The sequence below is a fragment of the Notamacropus eugenii genome, chromosome 5 (genome assembly GCF_028372415.1).
Source record: "Notamacropus eugenii isolate mMacEug1 chromosome 5, mMacEug1.pri_v2, whole genome shotgun sequence".
Lineage (NCBI taxonomy): Eukaryota > Metazoa > Chordata > Mammalia > Diprotodontia > Macropodidae > Notamacropus > Notamacropus eugenii.
The window spans coordinates 150,493,352-150,514,500 of record NC_092876.1 but is presented as its reverse complement, the minus strand read 5'-3'; the positions used below and the strand labels follow the sequence as shown (position 1 = coordinate 150,514,500).

At 37.4% G+C, this 21,149-nt stretch overlaps 1 pseudogene; it reads right to left on the bottom strand.

Annotated features, from left to right (window-relative positions):
• Positions 1-21,149, bottom strand: part of LOC140507708 (caspase-4-like) — a 35,334-nt pseudogene extending 14,185 nt beyond the window's left edge.

The window sequence follows — 21,149 nt, the reverse complement described above, 5'->3', positions numbered from 1 at the left end:
GCAGTAAATATTACCCATTATACATATAATGTCATACAAAACATATTTGGTCATTAGATGTGTTCTTAACAAAAAGACAAGGAAAATAAAGGAAAAACAAAATATGCTTCAGTCTACATGCTAAGATCGTAATTCTCTATCTCAAAGTGAGTAGCATTTTATTTCATGAGCCTTTCGTAATTGAGAAAAATCATTGTAATATTGAGCTGCTCATTCTTTCACAATATATTATTTTTACAGTACTGCTTTTGCTGTGTATACTGTTCTGATTCTACTCACATCACTTTACATAAGGTCATATAATTCTTTCTAGATTTCTCTGAAACCACCCTCTTCATTATTTTTTACAGCACAATTGTATTATATCGCATTCATGCATACCATAACTATAGGCACTTATAGATAACTTCAGGCCATGTTGAAAGCCTTCTCTTACCAGAACCTAAACTTATGCGTTGAGGCAGGGTATTTTCTGTCCTGGGCAAACGTGTCTGTGTAATGCTTAGCCAGGTATGGAGATCACCACTCCTCAGCATCACTGGTCCCAGGATCATCACTGGTCACTCCCAGAGACTGAGAATGAAGGACTAATAACTCGCTAAGTACAAAGAAAGTACTCTCTCTATATTCAATCACAGTCAGGACCACCTGAGACAAAGAATGCTTTTCACGTTCTTATTTTAATTCAGTTGACAATTATTAAGGTCCTAATGTGCAAAAGAGCTAGAATAGATCAAAATATTCAGAAAAATGACAATTGTCATCTTCAAAGAGCCTACATTCTTCTAGGAGATATACACATTCAAGCAACTAAGTTGTAAATTAAACATATATATAAAATATTACAAAGGCATTTTTTAAAAATCCTCTCTACTTAAAAATCAATATATTAGATATTAACCATTCCAGGTCATATGCCCAGAATTCTTCACTGGAGACCATACTGACAATGAACTATTAATGATTTATGTTTTGATATTCACCATTTAACTATTTTAAGATTATTTTCCCCAGATTTTCCTCTAAGCCTATCTGTCTCATTTTATAAAATCAGAAGTAGAAGGTGACAGAGCCATGATTGCAGAGTAAAAGGAGGTACTTGCTTAAGTTGTCCAAATACCTGTACAAAAAAATGACTCTAAACAAATTTTAGAGCTACAGAACTCACAAAATGACACAGTGAAACAAATCTCCCGGCCAAGGTGACATGGAAAGTTGACAGGAAGGTTCCATTGCACTGGGCTGGGAGTGGATTACAGTTCATCATGGCCAACTCCAGGAAAAACAGGACCAGAGCCGGCCTCAGGTAACTGAATCACTGGCATCTGTGACAGTTTTCAAGCTTCTCAGTCCACAAACACCAAAGAGATCATAGAAGGTCAGTAGGAAAATGCTGCAAGATCTGAGAGGGGAGGTGGTGTGGTCTGGCTGGGATTGTGCCCAAGTTCTGGGGTAGCAGAGGTGGTGGTTGCAGCAATGGCAGTGGCAGTTTCTTCTGGAGCCCTAGGTCCACAGATGGTGGAGGATCAAGCAGCTTATACAAAACTCCTCAGCCTAAGACAGTACATCCACTCCCACCATCACCCCCACTGGAAGCAGAATTCTACTTTGACCAAGAGTTAGAAAGTCAAATATTTGTCTGGGAACATGACCAAATAGCATAAAAAAATACTCAGACTATAGAATCATACTTTGGTACAAAGAAGATCAAAATATACAACCAGAATAAGACAACAAAGTCAAAGCTCATACATCAAAAGCCTGCAAAACAATATGAATTGCTCATAGGTGATGGAAGAGCTCCAAAAGGATTTTTAACATCAAGTAAGAGAAGTAGAGAAAAAATTGGGAAGAGAAATGAGAGCAATGCAAGAAAATAATGAAAAATGAATCAACAGCTTGATAAAGGAAACCCCCCAAAATACTGAAGAAAATAAACTAACCAAATGGCAAAAGAGGTTCAAAAAGTCAATGAGGAGATGATTGCGTTACAAAGCAGAATTGGACAAATGGAAAAGGATATCCAAAAACTCATTTAAGAAAATATTTCCTTCAAAATTAGAATGGAGCAGATAGAAGCTAATGATTTTATGAGGAATCAAGAAATTATAACAGACAACCAAAAGAATGAAAATAAAATAAAAAATAACATGAAATATCTCATTGGAAAAACAGTTGACCTGAAAAATAGATACAGGAGAGACAATTTAAAAATTAGTGAAGTAACTGAAAGCTGTGCTCAAAGAAAAAGAGCCTAGATATCATCTTTGAAGAAATTATCAAAGAATACTGATCTGATATTCTAGAACTAGAGGGCAAAATAGAAATTGAAAGAATCCACTGATTGCCTCCTGCAAGAGATCCCAAAAGCAAAACTCCAAGGAATAGTGTAGACAAATTCCAGAGTTCCCAGGTCAAAGAGAAAGTATTGCAAGCAGCCAAAAAGAAATAATTCAAGCATTGTGGAAATACAATCAGGATAACACAGGATCTAGCAGCTTGTACATTAAGGGATTGAAAGGTCTGGAATATGATATTCCAGAAGTCAAAGGAGCTAGAATTAAAACCAAGAATCACCTATCTATCAAAGCTGTGTATAATACTTCAGAGGGATAAAATGGATATTCAATGAAATAGAGGACTGTCAAGTATTCTTGATGAAAAGACCAAAGCCTAATAGAAAATTTGACTTTCAAATGCAAAAATCAAGAGAAACAACATGTAAAAGAAACTGTACTGGGTACTATGAAAAAAAGAGAAAAGAAGACAAGATACTTTCCTTCAAAAAGCATACAATCTAATGTCACAGAAATAGTAGAAATGTTAACTCACAAAAAAAGGATTATGCCCTTGGAAGAACCCTCCAAGGACCCAGCTGCCAGGAACACCTTCCTGAGGCCTACACCAAAAACTTATTAAGCAATCACATGTCACTTCAATCTTAATAACTAAGAATCTCTTTTTCAAAAAAAAAAAATAATAATAAAATGAGAGGCAGCATCAACTTTTATGTTAACACTTTGGTAAATTGTTGTATGATATTCTTCTGTTTTATTAATGGAATAGTGTTTTGGCCTAAAGCAACTAAGTTTGTTCTGGGGAAGAGATGGATGGAGCCAAAATGGAAGAAAGGATTTAGCATTTTTACTGAGCAATCACACATATCAAATAATAGTAGTAAAGAAAAAATTTTGCAAAAGAAAGATGCCAAGATAGCAGAGTAGAGAAAGCCCTCAGCTGACCTCTCTCAAAATTCCCTTCCAAATAGCTTTGAAATGATATCTCAAATCAAATTGTAGAATAGCAGAGCCAACATAAGATGAGACAATTTAAAAAAAAGAGTAATAGAGGAAAAGTTGAGTAAAGAAATGAGAAAAAAGAAGAAAATTACAAAAAGACAATTAACAACCTGGTAAAAGAGGCACAAAAAATTACTGAAGAAAATAACCCCTTATAATACTGAATTGACGAAATGAAATAAAGCTCATTGAAGAAAATCATTCTTTAAAATTATAACTGGGGAAGTAGAAACTTCACAATATATCAAGAAGCAAACAAATTCAAAAGCATTAAAAAATAGAAGAAAATATGACCTGTCTCATCAGAAAAACAACTAGCCTGGAAAACAGACTGAGGACAGATAATTTAAAAATTATTGGACTACCTCAAACTCATGACCAAAAATGATCTAGACACCATATTTTAAGAAATTACAAAGGGAAATTCCTCAAATTTCATAGGATCAGAGGGTAAATTAGAAACCAAAAGAATTCACTGACCACCTTCTGAAAAAGATCTCAAAATGAAAACTTCTAAGAATATTATAGCTAAATTCCAGAACTTCCAGATCAAGGAGAAAATATTGAAAGCAGCCAGTAGAAAACCAATCAAATACCATGGAAGCACAACCAGGATCACACAATATTTAGATCCTACTACTTTATTTTTTATTATTATTTTATTTGTTTGCAGTGTTCCACAATCACTTCCACATATCTTAGAATTTTCCCCTCCCTCCTGCCCTTCCCCCCTATCTCCCCACTCCCTCCCTGAGAAGGCATACAGCTTTATATAGGTAATACACATACATTCATATTAAATACATTTTCACCTTAGTCATGTTGCATAGAAGAATTAAAATGAATGTGAGAAATCATAAAACAAACCAAAATATAATACAAAAGAAAATGATCTGCTTCATTCTGCAATCGAATTCCATAGTTCTTTCCCTGGATGTGGAAGGCATTTTGCCTTAAGAGACTATTGGGAATTATTCAACTCCTTGCATTGCAAAGAAGTACTAAATCTACAAGAAAAATTCTTCACATGCTGTGGTTGTTTCTGTGTACAAAGTTCTCCTGGTCCTGCTCCTTTCACTCAGCATCAGTTCATATAAATCTTTCCAGAGGTTGCTGAAGTCTTCCTGTTCATCATTTCTTATAGCACAATAGTATTCCATTATATTCATATATCAAACTTTATTCAACCACACCCCAGTTGATGGGCATCCTCATTTTCCCTTCTCCATAAATCTGATACACTATTCCTTGCTTCACTAATTTGTTTAGAGTATCAATCTTTATACCTAGATCATGTGCCCATTTAAATTTTATTCTTGTGTATGGTATCAGGCATTAGTCTATGCCTAGTTTCCACCACACTGTTATCCAGTTTTCCCAGCAATTTTTGTCAAACAGTGAGTTCTTACCCAAGGAGCTGGGGTCTTTGGGTTTATCAAACAGTAGATTGCTATATTCATTGACTACTGTGTCTTGAATACCTAACCTATTCTACTGGTCTACCCATCTCTTTCTTAGCCAGTATCAAGTAGTTTTGACAACTGTTGCTTTACAATACAGTTTGAAATCTGGTACAGCTAGGTCACTTTCACTATAATTTCTTTTCAATAGTTTCCTTGATATTCTGGACATTTTGTTCTTCCAGATGAATTTTTGTATTATTTTTTCTAGTTCTAGAAAATAATTGTCTGATAGTTTGATTGGTATGGCACTAAATAAGCTAATTAATTTAGGTAGAATTGTCATTTTTATTATTTTGGCTCAGCCTACACACAAGCAACTGATGCTTTTCCATTTACTTAGATATGACTTTATTTGTGTGAAAAGTGTTTTGTAATTGTGTTCATCTAGTCCCTGGATTTGTTTTGGCAGGTAGACTCCAAAATATTTTACAATATCTATTCTAGCTTTAAATGAGATTTCATTTTCTATTTCTTGCTGTTGGACTTAGTTAGTAATATATAGAAATGCAGAAGATTTGTGTAGGTTTATTTTGTAACCTTCAACTTTGCCAAAGGTGTTTATTATTTCAAGAACATTTTTACTTGATTCTCTGGGATTCTCTAAGTATATCATCATATCATCTGCAAAGAGTGATAATTTAGCTTCTTCTTTGCTTATTCTAATTCTTCAATTTCTTTTTTCTTCTCTTATTGCTACAGCTAACATTTCTAGTACCATATTGAATAATAGTGTTGATGATAATGGACATCCTTGTTTCACCCCTGATTTTACTGCAAATGTATCTAGCTTATCTTCATCACATATAATGCTTCCTGAAGGTTTTAGGTAGATACTACTTACTATTTTATGGAAAGTTCCATTGATTCCTATACTCTCCGTAGTTTTCAATAGGAGTGGGTGTTGTATTTTGTCAAAAGCTTTTTCTGCATCTGTTGAGGTAATCGTGTGTTTCTGTTAGTTTTGTAGTTAATTTGATCAATAATGCTAATTGTTTTCCTAATATTGAACCAGTCCTGCATTCCTGGTGTAAATCCTACCTGATCATAATGTATTATTCTCATGATAAGTTGCTGTATTCTTTTTGCTAAAATCTTATTTAAAAATTTTGTATCTATATTCATTAGAGAAATTGGTCCATAATATTCATTCTGTTTTGGCTCTTCCAGGTTTAGGTATCAAAATCATATTTGTAGCATAAAAAAGAATTTTGGAGGACTCCTTCTTCCCCAATTTTCAAAAACAGTCTATATAGTATTGGGATTAATTGTTCTTTAAATGTTTGATAGAATTCACTTATAAATCCATCCCGCCTTGCAGACTTTTTTCCTAGGGTGTTCATTGATGGCTTGTTCAATTTCTTTTTCTGAGATGGGGCTATTTAAGAATTCAACTTTCTCTTCTGTTAATCTAGACAATTTATATTTTTTTAAATAATTATCCATCTCATTTAGATTGTTGAATTTATGGTCATACAGTTGGACAAAGTCATTTCTAATTATTGTTTTAATTTTCTCCTCATTGGAGGTGAGTTCATCCTTTTCAGTTTTTGATATTGGTAATTTGGTTTTCTTCTTTCTTTTTTTAATCAAACTGACCAAAGTTTTATCAATTTTATTGGTTTTTTTTTAATAAAACCAACTCTTAGGTTTATTTATTGTTTTCTTAATTTCAATTTTATTAATCTCTCCCTTGATTTTCAGTATTTCTAATTTGGTATTTACTTAGGGATTTTCAATTTGTTCTTTTTCTGGTTTTTTCACCTGCATTCCCAATTCATTGATCTCCTCATTCTGTATTTTACTCAGGTAGGCATTCAAAGATATAGAACATTCCCTAAGAACTGTTTCTGCAGTATCCCATAAGATTTGGGAGGTTGTCTTATTATTGTCATTCTCTTGAATGAAGCTGTTGATTGTTTCTATTTTTTGTTTTGTAACCCACTCATTCTTTAGAATAGATTACTTACTTGCCAATTAATTTTTGGTCTATCTTTCCATGGCCTTTTATTACAGATTATTTTTGTTACATTATGATCTGAGAAGGATGTATTCACTATCTCTGCCTTTCTACACTGGATTGTGAGGATTTTATGCTCCAGCACAAGTTCAATTTTTGTATATGTGCCATGTACTACTGAGATAAAGGTATATTCCTTTCTATCCTCATTCAATTTTCTCCAGAGATCTATCATATCTACCTTATCCAGAGTTTTATTCACTTTCTTCACTTCACTCTTGTTTATTTTGAGGTTAGAATTATCAAGTTCAGAAAGGGGGAGTTTGAGGTCCCCCACTAGTACAGTTTTGCTGTCTATTTCTTCCTCTAACTCCCTTAACTTCTCCTCTAAGAATCTGCATGCTAATCCACTTGGAGCATATATGTATAGTAATGACATTGCTTTGTTTTCTATGGTGCCTTTTAGCAGGATATAGTTTCCTTCCTTATCTCTTTTGATTAGATCTATTTCTGCTTTTGCTTTGTCTGAGATTAGGATTGCTACCCCTGCTTTTTTTTTTTTTTTTTTTTTTTTTTTTTTTTTTTTTTACATTAGATGAAGTACATTATATTCTGCTCCAACCTTTTACCTTTACCCTGTGTGGATTCCCCTGCTTCAAATGTGATTCTTGTAAAAAACATATTGTTGGATTTTGGTTTTTTATCCATTTTGCTATCCATCTCTGTTTTATGTGAGAGTTCTTCCAACTCACATTCACAGTTATGATTACTATCTGTGTCTTTCCCTCCATCCTCTTTCCCACTTCTGTGCTTTTTGTTCTCTCTTCTCCCTTCCTCTCCACAATAGAGTTTGAATTTTTGACCACCATCTCCTGCAGTCTTTCATTCCTTCTTTCAGCCCCCCTCTCCTTTATTCTCCTTTACCCTTACTACTTCTTCTATCCCTTTTAGCCTCTCCTCCCCTTGCTTTCCCCTTTCCCTTCCTACTGTCTATAGAACTAGTTAGATTTATATACTTAAGTTTGTTGTTCCTTCCTTGAACTAAATCAGAGTACAGTACCTCTAAAACAATGTTCATCTCCCTCCCCTCTTTCCCTCTACTATAATATAATTTTATGCCTCTTCTTGTGATATAATTTATCATTTTCTGCCTCCTCCTTTTCACACCTCCTGTTACAATCCCTTTACATTTTTAAATCACATTTTTATCATGACATCATTTACTTTGTACCCACTCCCTCTATCTATCCCTTTTATATTTCATAATAAATATACAATTCTCAAGATTAACAAGTATCATCTTCCCTTATAGAAATGTAAACAGTTTGCCCATATTGAGTAATAAGACTGTTTTTGTTCCCCCTGTTTACCTTTTTATACTTCTCTTGAAATCTGTGTTTGAAGATCAAATTTTCTATTGAGTTCTGGCCTTTGTATCAGGAAGGTCTAGGAAGCCCCTTATTTCATTGAATGTCCATCTTCTTGCCTGAAATATTATGCTTAACTTTGCTGGATAATTGATCCTTTGTTGTAGTCCCAGTTCCTTTGTCTTATGGAATATCACCCCCCTGGGCCTCTGGGGCTCCTCCCAATTCTCTGAGGTGGGGCTGTCTGGGACAGCTCCAGTCCACCTCCACAGCAAGAGTGATCCTCCTTAGTGATTTTCCTAGCCTCAGGTGCTACAAGACAGTTTGCCTCTTCTGCTGATCTCACTGATCCAGGATTTTTCTGGGGAAATACTTTATGGCTCTTTCAAGTTCAACAAGGGGAGGGGGAGAAAACATTTATGGATCACCCCACCACTTTGTCTCCCAAAAGTTCAAGTAGGTGACTTACAGACATTTAATCTGCTGGCTGATAGTCTCAGGAGCAGCTGCTGCAGATACCTGGGGCTCCACTGCTCTCCCTTGCTCCGTTCAGCTGGACTCCTGTCCTGGGCTAATATACTCGAGATTCTGCAGTGCAGCTTCTGCCTCAGACTGCCTGGGGCTTCAGCTCCTACTCTTTTAAAGTAGAAGAGGCCTTAGAGTGTGATAATCCAGAAGGCAAAGGAGTGTGTATTACTAACAAAAATAAGTTACCTAACAATAGTAAAGGGTAATTATATGGGGGATGTGGACATTTAATGAAACAGAAAAAAATTTAAGCAGTCCTGAAGAAAAGACCAGAAATGAATACAAATTTGACTTTCAAATATAAGACTAAAGAGAAGCATTAAATGTAAACAGTAAGCAGAAGAGAAATCATAAGGGATTCAATAAGGCTAAACTGCTTACATTCCTTTATGGAAAAATAATACATCTAACTCCTAGGAACTTTATAATTATTAAGATATTTAGGAGGCATCTATATGGACATGGTCAAGAGTCTGTTATGATGGGATGATCTAAAAAAGTAAAGAATGGAAGGTATATACTAGGAGGAGGGAAAAAGGAGAGGAAAAAGGTGGGAAATCATTTCATACAAATGAGGCACACAAGAAAAATTTTAAAATGAAGATGGAAGTGAGAGCAATTGGACAAAACTTGAATTTCACTCTTATCTGAACTGGTTCAAAGAGGGATGAGGGGTAAAAAGACATGAAGATAGCAGAGAAAACTTTACAGTCACAGGGAACAGATTTCAAAGGTACTGAGGCAAGAGCTGTAAAAAATATCATCAAATAGACCAATTTGACCAGAATGCTGAACATTTGAGGTGAGGTAATATGCAACCAGCCTGGAAAAATTTATTAAAGTTAGGTTATGAAATTGTTGCTTTTCAAATTAGTTTATATCTCATTCTAGAGGCAATAAAGTTCCACAGAGGGTTTTTGAGATAGTAAGAGACATGATAAGACCTTTACTTTGGTGATACCAACTTGCCATCTCTTTAAAGGAGAAACCAGAGAATGAGGCTGACTTCAGGGATACTGACTAAGGCTATTGGAAAAATTCACATGAAAGGTGATGAAGGCCTAGAATGCTTGCCATGTAAATGAAGACAAAAGATGGAAATTTTGTCAGAAGTTTTAGCATCCCAGAGAACATTCATGTGGAACTATGCCAAGTTTCTGTCTTTATACTCCTTTAACTGCCCTTGCTTCCATGTTCTGTATAAGTCTCTTTAACAGCTAAGTTAATTGAAAAGATTAATGTCCATCCAGCTTTCCTTTCTTCATCTTGATTGGAGTTGTTCATATTTTTGATCTCTTCCATCCACTTTCAAGTCCCTCAGTTATCTTGTTCCATTTATACCACTTGCAAGACTCTCAGACACATGGTAGGTCCTTAAAAATATTGGTTGAATTGAATTAAAAATGATTAGGACCTAATAATGGGACCTCATAATGGGAGGCATTTTTCTGTTTCATGAAAGATATCAGAAACCTGAGGTCTAGGAATGAGTATATGAACAACTTTCTTTATCCTTCAGGTAATCCAGAGTTATTTACATGCAAAAACAAAAGCAAACAAACTCTTAAATTTCCTCATTCTCTATATTTGAGGAGGATTATTGCCTCTTTTTTTTTTTCCACCTCTTCCAACATTGTACCTCTCCTCCCATTTTCTTCAATTCCTGGTAAAGATCTGGGGGACAGAGCTTGACTTCATCATGGAAATCTGGAGCCTTGACTGTCAGGGGAACTACAAGAAAAAAAATCCCATCCCCAATTGATAAATGGTCAAAGGATATGAACAGGCAATTTTCAGAGGAAGAAATTAAAGCTATCTATAATCATATGAAAAAATGCTCTAAATCACTATAGGTTAGAGAGATGCAAATCAAAACAACTCTGAGGTACCACATCACACCTATAAGATTGGCAAACATGACAGAACAAGAAAATGATAAATGCTGGAGAGGATGTGGGAAAGTTGGAACACTAATTCATTGTTGGTGGAGCTGCAAGCGAATCCAACCATTCTGGAGAGCAATTTGGAACTATGCCCAAAGGGCTACAAAAATGTGCATACCCTTTGACCCAGCAATATCGCTACCAGGACTATATCCCCAAGAGATCATAAAAATGGGAAAGGGTCCCACATGTACAAAAATATTTATAGCAGCACTCTATGTAGTTGCCAAAAACTGGAAGTCAAGGGGATGTCCATCAATTGGGGAATGGCTGAATAAATTATGGTATATGAATGTAATGGAGTACTATTGTGCCATAAGAAATGATGAACAAGAAGACTTCAGAGAGGCCTGGAAGGACTTATATGACCTGATGCTGAGTGAAAGGAGCAGAACCAGGAGAACTTTATGCACAGCAAGAACCACAGTGTGTGAGAGTTTTTTCTGGTAGACTTAGATTTTTGTTATAACACAAGAACTTCTTACCAAAAAAAAAAAATAAAAAATATCCCAATGGAGGATCTCAAGGCAAAATGCCTGCCACACTCAGAGAGAGAAATATGGAAGTCACTCACATATTGTAGCAGATCATGTTTGTGTATGTGTATGTGTTTGTGTATCATGCTCTGATTTGTTATACGATTTCTTTCATTTATCTTAGTCTGACTACAGAGCATGACTATAGTGAAAATATACTCAATAGGAAAGTATATGTAGAATCTATACAGAATTGTATGCAGTCGTGGGGAGGGAAGGGGGTAGTGGGGAGTAGGTGGGGAGGGATAAAATTGCAATTGTATGGCAGTGATTGTTAAACATTACAAAATAAAAAAAAAAAATCCCAAAAATTTATGAGGATTGTTCCTTGACCTTGCATTTCTATTATATTCCAAATGCCTAATTTTTATCATCTTAGGGAAATAACTCTTTGAAGGGCAATATATCCATCTTCATAAAAATTGAATGAAATGGGAAGATATGTCTTAAAATCTTGCCTGGAAGAAATTTACACAATGATTTCTTTTACCTTGTGGTGTAAACACTACACTAGGACACAAGGGCAATGATCATATTTTATGCTTTTATAATATTCTGTAGCTTTCAAAAAAATTACACTCATTATCTCATTTGATTTTCCCAATATCCTTGGAAGAAAGTTCCATTTTACAGGTGGACCAACAGAGGTGCCATCATTTTAATTCACTCACATGAATTTACATTGCTAATTAGAAGAAGGGACATTTTAATCCAGGTCTTCTGATCTTTGGCCCAGGGCTTTTTCCACTGCATCACACTGCTTGTCTGAAAATACTCCTGCTCAGAATCTCAGGTTCACTTCATAATTCATTTGAAAGGTCACAGATCTGAGAGCAATGTTTGGTCTTAGTTTAGAACAGGGATGAGGAATCTGAAGCCTTGAGGACACATTTGACTTTTTAGGTCCTTTTGACTAAATCCAAGGTTTTACAGAACAAATCCTTTCATTAAGGGGATTTGTTCTGTGAAGCTTGGATTCAGACAAAGGGTCCAAATTTGAGGACCTAAAGGACCATATGTGGCCTTGAGGCTGCAAATTCCCCACCCTTGTTTCAGAGGAAAATGTACCTGATAAGCAGGAAAACACTTTCTGTGGCACTTCTTTCCCCTCTAAGTGTGCTGCTTTTTCTTCTTCCTCTTCTTCCTCAGATTCTGGAGGGGAAACATAAATATAAGTATCTTGCATCTTCCTGAAGAATGTTCACCAAACTACACTGAAATATATTTATTGAGCATTACTGGGTTGTGATTGGTCTGGGAGCCACGGTTCCTCTATAAATTCAAGCTCATATCTTAACTTAGACTCTTCCAGATCATTGAAAGAGACAATTCTTATTAGCTGACATGAAACATGAAGGTAAATGAAACTGGCTCCATTATTTTTAGTGGCTATTACTATTAGGGTAGGCATACATTAAATTATCATAATTCAAGACACATAAAAAAGTGAAAGAATGGCCCTATTTACAGGTTAGATGATGTCCACAAACAACAAAGGAAATCTGTAGGCACATGAGACATATGCAGAATCTGAAAAGCAAAAGATTGAAAATGTTCCTTCCTTAGTTACTACCACCCCCCAACAATCTTCTCTAGGCTTAGTCCTTTGAAGACTCAAGGTAATTCTGAGACAGAGAAGTTCTTGCAATATGATGAGGTTTTATGGGAATAGAAATTAGGTTGAATTACAAAAATTTATCTGAATTTATTTGTTGCTTAAGATTTAAGAATCTGTCCATCCAAACTGGATGTGTTTGATTTATCTTACCTATTATATAAACCAGGTCTTTACTCTAATCTGTGATTATTGCAAAGGTTATTTCCTATATAACCCCTGGAAAGTCACTTCACACTTTGACCTCAGTGCTTTTTGCTATCTTTTTTTTTCCCTTTAAGTTCTAAAATATATCTGCTTTTCTTGTTTTACATTTTCAAATACAGTAAGAGTTAAAATAAGAGTTAGGAAATAAAAATTACAATATGATTTAATTTATTTTCAAAGACCAAAGCAAAAGAGACTCATACTTAATCATATGAGAAAAATAAATTTTTGAAAGCTCCCACATTTATGCAAGACCTCACCTAATCACAGAATCATACTATTTCAGAATTGGAAGGACCCAATTAGTCTCATTCAAACAATCTCTGCCACATACTCCACAAGTGACTGTGCAACTATCATGTGAAAATCTTCCATGAATCTTTATACATAACTTTGATGGTTAGGGAGTTTTTTCCTTATATGGGGTCAATTTTTTTCCTCTTAGCAACTTCGATCTGTTTTTTCCTATTTCTACTCTCTGAACCCAATTAGGAAAAAAAAAAACCTAATCCCTTGTCTAGGTGACAATTCTTTAAATGTTTGAAGCATTTGACTTAGAAGAAAGCTATCATCACATCATCCCCTCAAGTCTTGTCTTTCTATGCCAAACATCCCTAGTTCCTTCTAATGATATTCATGTGGAATGAATTTAACTCTTCACTATTACGACAAACTTCCTTTGAATATCCTAGAGTTCATCAAGGTCTTCTGAACATGTGATGCCCCCTGCTGACATGGTGACTAGGGCAAAGTACCATGTTAGGACTAGTATATCATTATTCCTCAATGGTATACCTTTCTATTTATGAAGATTAAATTTGCTTTCTTGGCTATCAGAGCAGTCATATTCAATTACCAGTATACTGAAATTCCTGGATATATATATATTTTTTTCAAATCCATCTTTTATCTAAAACACACTCCTATCTTAAACTTGTCAGGTTGATTATTTGTGGTCCAGTGTGATACATATATCTACCCTATTAGAATTTGATTGTTTTTGTTAAGATTTCTATTCTAATCTATCAAGATCTTTTGTATTTATTTATAGTGCATCCCCTCACAACAACCCAGTAAGATATTTGAGATATGCATTATTATCATTTACACTTTATAGAGAAGGGAGGGGGGGGAAGTCCAGAAAGGTAAATTAATTTATCTGTTGATTTTCCCCTCAATCATGATTCCTTTCTCACTAACTTTAAAACACTCCCTTTCCTCTTATTTCCTCTGTATTGCTCCTACCCTGCTTATGTCTTCCCCACCCTCAAAAAACCCTCACTTGATTCATCCATTCCTAGTAGTTATCATCCCACATGTCTCCTAGTTTTTGTGGTTAAACACTTTGAGCAGGCTGTGTATAAAAAGGGCTCCACTTCCTTTCCTGTCATCTGCTTCTTAACCTTTGAACTCTGGATTATGAATTCATCAGTCAAATAAAACTTCTCTCTTCAAAGTTACTATGAACTCAAAGTAATCAAATCTAATGACCTTTTCTCGATACTCATCCTTACTGACTTCTCTGCAGGCATTGACACCATTTATCACTCTCTTCTCTATGTATTTTTATTGACTGTTTTCCATGACTGGAAATCTTTGCCTCCTCTCTGCTTCTTGGCTTTCCTTACTTCTTTTAAGTATCAGCTAAAATTCCACTTCCTGAAATAAGCCTTTCTCAATCACCATTATTGCTAGTACTTTTACCTTGATTACACATACACCCACACCCATACCCAGACTCCAAATCTAATATTTTGTTGTTTTATTTTTCCATTGTACCACACATACTGCTCTTCATTGCCATCTGCCTTTGCCATCACATGTAACTCCCTCAGGGGATTTCAGGGGAGTGAGATGTCTTTGCATTATTGTTGAGAACTGTAAACTTTAATTATATATTTTCTCATTCTCATTTTTATTACTACAGACAGTGAAATATCTGGAGATACTTTATCAAATTTATTTCTAAATAAAAACACCCAGAAAATTCCAGTTTTAAAGAATATATTGACCATTAGTTGTTCATGCTCACATTCTTAAGGGATGGATTGAAAGAAAAGCAGACATAAACTATACCAAAAAAGAAAAGGAGATGAACACAGGCTAAATACAAGGAAGCATCTTCTAACAGCAGAATGAGTTAAGGAGCACCCAAAATATTAGGCTTTTTCTTCTAAACCCCAGGCTTTAAGTGATTTATCGTATTTCATTATGCTGAAGTATATAAAGAACAGCAAAGAAAGAAAGGGAAAAGTTTCTATTTGAAAGTTAAATGAAAACAGCACTTATTAAGTTCAAAGTATTAAGTTAGGAACTACTATCCTATTCAGGATAATGCACTTCAAACTAAAGGGCTTAATAAATACAAAAGAAATCCATTTAAACATGGCAAATTTTGTGTCTTTTGCTTTATATACCACACATTTGTAAATATGCACAAAATAAGAATATATAATTATTTTGTATAAACATATACAGAATAAATTATAAATACAGAATAAGAAACTGTTGGGGATGTAAGCTCAATTCCATGTGGACAGTCTCGGGCAGGTAAAGGTGGGAACTTCTAAATCTTAGAGTTCTCATGAGGCCCCCCAGAAAACAGCAGGGAATCGAGGAGTGAGACCGAGCTATCTCGTGTATTTCCGCCTCTTCCCGTGAGAAACGTGATGGGAGGAGCATCCCCCTCAAGACTGTCCCGGATCTGGGCACACCTATTGTTATCTAATAGGCACGGTATTCAGGTGCAAACTATGCGGCCGGAGAGCTTAAGTAGGATCAGGAAAGCCTGAAGGCTCTCTTAGCGCGGAGGGGCCCTGACAGACAGAAGGCGCCTCTTCCCTTTTCCTCTCTTCGCTCTCCCTCCCCCCTCTCTCCCCACTTCCACTTCTGCTTTCATTCTCTTACTGTAAGATCTTTGCCTCCTTGGGAGATTTCTCTCTCCCTCCTAAGGAAGAGCTCCCCCTGCACATGTAACCAGGACCCTGAATAAAGCCTAACCCTTGTTCAACTCTGGAAAGTCTCTTCTCTCATACGTTTGTCTGGTTTGGCCAACCGAAGACCTGGGACAGGTAAGGTAAGACTCGAGTAGCCCTCAGGCCTCTAGGCCTGGCAGTTGGCGCCCAAACAGGGACAGGCGCAGATATCCTGGGTGGTTGGGACACCCGGAAGGGGCTGTGAAAGACGCGAGTCCCGAATCCTAGATTCGGAAGGAGAGAAAGAGTGAGTAGCTTCCCACACCCATGGCAAAAGGGCAGGGATGGGGAATCAATTGCCAGTAATAAAGCCAGAGGAACAGGAGGTCTGGGCTAAGATACTTTACAGGGAATGCAGGGAGGCGGGGGTCACTATAGAGTTAAACGACCTCCGAGAATTTTGTAAAAGGATTTGGAAGGTCTCTCCCTGGCTCGAGCAGACCAGAATATCAAGAGAAAGATGGGGAGCGGTCGGAGAACAAATGACTGCTTATGAACAACAATGCCCCGGGGAGCTGGAGGATTTAGATTTCCTGATATTTGGTGTGATTAAAAGTCTTTTGGAAGGCCCAGAGAGTCCAGGGCAGGATTGGAATGATAGTGGAAGCAGAGAGAGGGGAGGGGAAAACCCTGGCAAGCAGAAAGTTAAGGAGTGTAGAGAAAAAATAGGTTCGGAGCTCCATCTAGCAGATGGGAAAGGCGAGGCAGGGGAACATATACCGTGTCTTCCCTCTGCGCCTCCTTATAGCACGCTCCATACTGGAGCAGATAGGACCTGCCTTAGCGGTCGCTCAGTACCCCAGCACTGGAAGCTCAAAGAAAGCCAGAGACCAGTGTGGGGAATAGGAGGGTGCCAAAATACCTTAGAGACAATGCACCCAGTAAAGTGGGAGGCAGAGGATCACCAAGGGACCATATGGCCGTTGGTGATTCCAGGACTTAGTTTTAACATCTGGGGCAGAGACATCATGAGCCACCTGGGGATGAGGCTATCAAATTTTTAGTAAGGGCCATTGCAGTTGCACTGGAGTCCCCACCCTTGAATTGGAAGTCAGACACCCCGATTTGGGTGGAGCAATGGCCTCTGACTCCAGAAAAACTCCAGGCACTACAAATACTGGTTAAGGAGCAATTAGCTCCCTGGAATGCTCCTGTGTTTGTTATAAAGAAAAAATCTGTAAAATTCAGGTTCCTTACAGATGTTAATCAAGCATTTGTAAGCACCAGGCAGCAGCAATACCAAAGTAAACAGCCAGTATGCATCCTTATCAACTTCACCTTAAAGGCAATCCTCGCTAAACAAAAAAGGGGAAGAGGTCGCCTAACACAATCAGAGCTTGATACAGCTGTCTCAAAAAATTCACATACTACTCCAGCTATGAGACATTTTGTGACTATTCCACAACAACCCCTCAAGGAAAGTAATACCCAGGCTGGAAATAAGGAAACATGGGCCATGGTAAAGGATACGGCCTCAGGGAAATGGCAAGGTCCGTATAAGATACTAATATGGGGTCCAGGGTATGTTTGTGTCTCCACAGGAAAAAGGGACGCGTGGATTCCCATTAGAAGGATCCGTAGGTGGAAACCGGTGTCGGAGACGACGGAGACGCAGGAAGCGACGAGCCCGGAGACCCCGGAGACCCTGGAGAAGGATCATGCACCAGCTGAGTCTGCTGCTGACAGCTTTGACCTTGCTGCCCAAAGAGGAAGCAGCACTCATCCCAACCACTGACATTGCTGCCCACTCCATCTAGGCATCTCCTTTCAGCGGCTGAAGGAGGACTTTGGCATCACAAACCCAGGACACACGGTGGGGGTGGGAGGTGACCAACTTTTCGCCTGAATACCACAGGCTTGGCCGTTGAGGTCCATTTGCATGACTGAGGGGGTGGTGATGTGTAAGGCACCAGCACTGAGCTACTTCTCTTAGAATATGCTTTGGAATTAGTGATTGCACTTCCTCTTGTTGTAATTCAGCCATTTAGTTTCATCTTTGTTTTGTTGGATGCCTCTCTTTGTCAGTTGTGCTAGCTGAAGATTTCTGTGTAAATGAAGCTCTTGTTGTGGGGTACTCATATGCTAAAGGCCTTCCTAACCCACTCAGCCTCCAGCTGCTATTTGCTCTAGAGTCATGTGTGCTCTGCGCAAAACAAAAAAGGGGAGACGTTGGGGATGGAAGCTCAATTCCATGTGGACAGTCTCGGGTGGGTAAAGGTGGGAACTTCTAAATCTTAGAGTTCTCATGAGGCCCCCCAGGAAAACAGCAGGGAATCGAGGAGTGAGACCGAGCTATCTCGTGTATTTCCGCCTCTTCCCGTGAGAAACGTGATGGGAGGAGCATCCCCCTCAAGACTGTCCCGGATCTGGGCACACCTATTGTTATCTAATAGGCACGGTATTCAGGTGCAAACTATGCGGCCGGAGAGCTTAAGTAGGATCAGGAAAGCCTGAAGGCTCTCTTAGCGCGGAGGGGCCCTGACAGACAGAAGGCGCCTCTTCCCTTTTCCTCTCTTCGCTCTCCCTCCCCCCTCTCTCCCCACTTCCACTTCTGCTTTCATTCTCTTACTGTAAGATCTTTGCCTCCTTGGGAGATTTCTCTCTCCCTCCTAAGGAAGAGCTCCCCCTGCACATGTAACCAGGACCCTGAATAAAGCCTAACCCTTGTTCGACTCCGGAAAGTCTCTTCTCTCATACGTTTATCCGGTTTGGCCAACCAAAGACCTGGGACAGGTAAGGTAAGACTCGGGTAGCCCTCAGGCCTCTAGGCCTGGCAAGAAACCAAAAGAAATAAGGTGTCACTGAAAATTAATCAATATGTCAATTACATTTAACAGTAATAGCAACATTTTACAATTAAGCAGTACCAGCATACATTATATGTTCCCACTTTCATTTAAAAGTGATTTTAGAAACCTGTATCTGCCTTGTAAATGAGCTAAAGAACTGTGAAGAGTCCCAGCTCCTGGGACAATCTCTCAAGGAAGACAAGGCAATTCTGGTACTCATAGGTATGGAGATTTATGGCATATAGTCGTTGACAAAAATGCTATCAAAACTGAGGCAGTTATGTATTACAGTGAATGAAGCACTGAGTCTGGAATCCAGAAAACCTGAGTTCAGATTTTACCTCAGTTACTTATTAGCTGTGTGACCCTATAGAAGTCACTCAATTTCTGTCTGCCCCTGTTTCCTCATCTCTAAAATGAGCACAAGAATAGCATCTACCTCATAGGGTTGTTGTGACGTTTAAAAAAAAAAAGAGACTATTTGTAAAAGGCTTAGTGCTATATCTGGCGCATAGTAGGCATGTCAATATCTGTTTCCTTACCCACAGTAACTGAGGATCAGAGAGATTCATGTATGGTCATATAATTAGTATTTTCCAGAGGCATGGTTTGAACCCCAGTTTTCATGACTCTAAGTCCACAACTCTGCTATACAACTTGACCACCTACAAGCCTTGTCTCTTTCATTATAAATATAAACCTTAAGCTCCAGAAAAACAGGAGCTAAGAGAAGTTTTAATTTAGTTTCTAAAGTCAATTGGTTTTGAAAACTTGTGTATGCACAAGAAATATCACAGGCATCGATTTAGGGCCTTTACTAGGATAGAATGATGTTCATAGAGCTGAAGCTGTAGAGAGTGGGACAAGGTACCTTTTAAGTTTTCCAAACACCTCTTATTCAAAGCATATTATCTATTATGGGGAAAGAATGGATGGAAACACTGTAACCAAGAACCATAATTTTCTGGCTATTGAAGAAGACAGATTGTTCTCAGTGGACTAAGTCTCTTCACTAAGGGAGGTAGGGGGCATCCTGGCAGGTGAACCCATCCAGGAGAATAGTGGATTGAGGGAAATTGTAAAAGCTTGATGAGAGCTCACAATGGGAATAAAATAAGTAGGTCCATGGGACATTGCATTTTAATGACTCTCAAGTTTGAATTACTCCATTGTTTCTATGTTAACAAAGTTGATGTTAGATTTCAATTAAAAGACACTGTTTAGATGGAGAAAATGTCAGTTTGCTAACATTAACTAAAGTTACCTTACTTGAATCAATTTTTTTTCCAATAGTGTTCTTCAAAATTTCATGTTTAGTGACTTTTCTGAGTGAAAACATTCACAATGCCTTCAGCCTTTTTTACAATAGAAGTAAAATCTTTTTCTATCTTCTAAAATTCATTTATATTGAACACATTTTCATCTATCAGGTTATGGAAAACATTACCAAGCAGGCCTGTGAACATGGCTAGTCCAACCTTCACTGAATCCTTCTCATTTTGTTCTGTTGAAAAGACAGGACAACTTTCAATCTTGATTTGAGAATATATTACAAGATGTGGTAAGTTTTAGACCAAGAGGGGACTTTGAGGATCTTCTAGCTCAAAGTCATTACTTGATAGATAGAAGCCAACACTTCACATACAAAAGAACAGAAGACTTTAATGGTAAGGAAACCAGTAATTGGTCCTGCTTTGTAAATATCTACTATTATCTTAAGTAGGTGAGTCATTTTATTCCTCAAACCCTCAGTTTTCTCATCTGGGCAACAAAGGTTTTGGAGTAGACGAAGAACCATAGTTCTGTGATTTTATGAATCCAGTACTTGGTGAAGTTAACTAACTTGTTCACAGTAATATTTACTCAAAAGTCTGAGAGCCAAGAATAAAATTCATCCTTTGGACTTTTTGCTATAAATACTATTGATTTTTTTCCTCTTTATTCCATCTGACTTCTACAGGGTATAGTTGTTTGTTTGTTTGTTTTTTTAACTATTATTAAACACTTTAGTTTTAAATACTGTGGCAGGACTTTTGTTTGTTAGTTTGTATTTTCCTAATGGCTGACTTCTTCAGGGTAACCGCTGAATGCATACTCCCTCTACTCTAACCAGAGGTAGATCAACAACTCCTCAGTAATTTATAATCTTAGTGACCTAGGTTGTGGAAAGGTCTAGTGACTTGCCCAGCTAATATGTGCAGAAAAGCAGAGAGCCTGACTGATGGACCGGCCATGTGGCTTGAATGCAAAATGTATTCTTGCTGAAAAGATTATTTTTATGGAGAACTCACAGAGGGCAAGTGTTAGAAGATTTAATACCAGGATCCTCCCTAGATCTCTCTTAAGACCTCTGGGATTGATTGTGTAACATGGGAGAAACTTTTTAACTTACTTTTTTAAAAGACAGTGAAAATGAAACTGACACTTGTGTAACTCTGGTTAGAAGACATGGTGCAGGACCGCTCGGCAT